We start from the raw sequence: 3371 nt of genomic DNA, 5'->3' as shown, positions 1-3371 counted from the left end.
TTTTTTGGAGAGGTCTTTTGCTATAAGGGTGCGTGTGCTCGCCAGACAGACAGAGAGACAGAGAGACAGAAAGCGAGAAATCATCCCCCAGGGGCGATGGTCACGCCGCAATCCCTTCTCCTCCATTCTCCTCTCAGGATCTTGGGCACGCACGCACACGTGCCTGGCGTGAGTTTAAGCCACCGGGTCCGGGACGCGAACCGCGGTTGACTACGTGGGAGTCCAGCGACATAGCCATTACGCTAACTGCTGGTCCCTCTTAACAGCCTTTTTAGGTTATTAATTATCTGAAAATAAAGTTTTATAAGATTTAATAAGGAGAAGGGACTGATATTCAAAATCACTTTCTTATGGTAGCATCTTTGTGTATTTGAGAAGACCTATACAACCATTACTATCACATCTCTTTTTTTTTTAAAAAAAGGTTTTGTCAGAGGGCGCGTGTGCTCACCAGAGAGGAAAAGTGAGAAATCACCCCCCCCCCAAGGGGGATGAACATGCTGCAGTCCCTTCTCCTTTATTCTCTTCACAGGATTTTGTTGCATCTGCACAATACGCTCAGTGTGATTTTTCAAGCGGCCAGGTCTGCACGCAGACTGGTCTAACATGTGGAGTCTAGTGCCTTAACCACCATGCCACCTGCTTGACTCCCACATCTCATATTCTAAGAGCCAATCATTTGATGCGATCTAAGTACTGTGTCTTTTTAAAGCAGTTAAAATACAGGTAATGAGAGACCAGCAGATGGCATGGTGGTTAAGGCACTGGACTCACACTGCCCACCATAGTTAGAATCTGGACCTGGAAGCCTAAATATCACACTGTACGCTTGTGCTTTTTGTGCCTAAAATTCCAGAAGAACAGAGAGGGGATTACATCATGGCCAGCCTCTCTGGTAATTTCTCACTTTCCATCTCATTGTATCTCTCTGGTGAGCGTAGATGCCCTATGACAAAAACCTAAAACAAAAAATAATGATTAATAAACTTTGAGAATTGGTGAGCGTAGATGCCCTATAACAAAAACCTAAAACAAAAAATAATGATTAATAAACTTTGAGAATTTTCACTATTTAATTGAACTTTATCATCATCCTATCTATGCACATGATCCTATTTTGTCCCCACAATATTCATTGTATTACTCCATAAGAGGGAAAGGATTTTGGAGATCCAGAAAATATAATAGATTGTGTGATAGTTATTTATATACTTAGTTATTCATAAACCTTGAAATAAAGGTAATACTGACAATTCCAGTTTGGCCATTTTTACCAGCAGTTAGGAATGACTGTGAGCAACTGTCAAAGAGTTGAATTTGTATTTAAGAAGTAACATAATATTTACTCTCACAGTCCAGATTTTGTGTTCAGTTTTATCGGCCTCAAATGGCAAGTATTGTGCACAATTTAATAATTGCCTGATAGTTTGCCTAAGAGTTAAGGTATCTTAGTCTCTTAACCTATTTTTTCAAATCTATTTCTGTATTAAATTTTATTTCAATATAAGTGACAGGGCTTTAGCAGTTGACTTGTTGTTTATTGCTTCAGTAATTTGTCCAAATTAGTTTTAATTATGTATCTGTATTTGCTCACCAGATTATTTTCATGTGACCTTGAAATGTGATTTTTTTTTCTCTAATATAAGTACTTAATATGAGTTCTTAAAATATTTTACCAGTTTTAAATCAGGATCTCTTAGTTTGTTATTTTTCTCCAGATCTTTATCCAAATAAATGTCTATTTAGATGCCCAAAGATGTAAACGTAATATTTAACTCTCCGAAATGATAAGTAAAATAAAAAACAGTACATTTTATCCTACTTTCTTATCCTACTCTACTCTTTGTGTACTATTTTTTGAAGGATTTATTTAATTTTACATATTGTTTTTTAAAAATTGCTATGGGGCACATGCACTCACAGAGAGAGAAAGCAAGCAAGCCGGCAGGTCTGGGACTTGAACCACGGTCAGCCATGTGGGAGTCCAGCGCCCCTACCACATGCCACCTGCTGACCTTAGATTTGGGTTATTTTTAAATGTGTATGTGAGGATTAAAAAACACCTAGCTGGGGCTGGCACGTGACATGGTGGTTAAGGTGCTGGATTCCCACATGGCTGACTACAGCTTGCTTTCTCTCTCATCATATTTTAAAAAACAGTAATAATAAATGAAATTAAATAACTCTTTAAAAATAAATACCCTACCTGACTCAGAGAACATAGTGTTTAAGTATCTTCAGATTTTACTATTTGGAAATTTTATTTCTAGTTTTTATTTTTTTATTTGTTGTCAGTGGGTAGCATAGCCGTTGACTGTGTTTATGGTCTATGAAATAAGAGAAACCCTTGGCAGGGTTTCTGTCTATTCTAAGATAGACACGAGAAGTCAGCAGATGGCGTGGGGTGGTCAAGGCAGCTAGATTGCCACATGACTGACCATGGTTTCAGTCCCAGACCCAGTGGCTTTAAATCAGGCTGCGTCCAAAATCCTGAGAGGAGAATAGAGAAGGGCTTATGACATGACTGACCATCACCCCTGAGGGGGAGTGATTTCTCACTTTCCCTTTTTCTGTTTCTTCTCTGGTGAGTGCACGTGTACCCTATGACAAAACCTAAAAACAAAAAAATTACAAGCTACAATGTTTTATTCAGCATTATAACTTTAAAAATCCACATAAATTAATATTTTCATGGTGTTGATTAGGAGTTAAACTTTCTGGGAAAGTACAGGTAGTACATATTTGAAGCTTTGTAGATCATATGATTTCTTGGGCACTTCTCAGTTCTGTTGTTGTGTTGCACAAGAAGCCATAAACAATGTAGAGTGAATGAAATGAGTATTAGAATCAAAGATGTGTGTGTTAGAAATAAATGGAATTACTTACTAAAGTGGGGACAAAATATAAAGATAGTTATATTGGGTGTTAATGCCTACCAAAGTGTGTATGTTATGGGGGCCAGCAGGTGGTGTGGTGGTTAAGGGCACTGGACTCCCACATGGCAGACCATAGTTCAAATCCTGGACCTGACTTTCTTACTTTCTCTTTCTCTCACCCACTCTCATTCTCCCCCATCCCTCTCTCCTTCCTTTTCCCCTTCTCTCCCTCCCTCTCTAGTCAAATTAAAATAAGTGAATAAAGATAAAATAATTACTTTTAAAAAGTGTGTATGTTGTGAAAGAAATACTAAACAACCAGTTAGAATGTCTTGGCTAATATGACTTGGTTAATACTAGCTAGACTGTTACTGGCCAGTCCAGTGCTGGCACAAGTAGTTGCCTTGATGGCAGTGCTAGAGGTTATGTGATGGGCCTAACAACACAAACTCCTAGTTGCTGAATTCCATTTAAATACTGCTACTTCCAAATATC

This window comes from Tupaia chinensis, unplaced genomic scaffold, assembly GCF_000334495.1.
Source record: "Tupaia chinensis unplaced genomic scaffold, TupChi_1.0 Scaffold000350_1, whole genome shotgun sequence".
Lineage (NCBI taxonomy): Eukaryota > Metazoa > Chordata > Mammalia > Scandentia > Tupaiidae > Tupaia > Tupaia belangeri.
The sequence above is the reverse complement of the archived record's forward strand: the minus strand, read 5'-3'. Positions refer to the sequence as shown.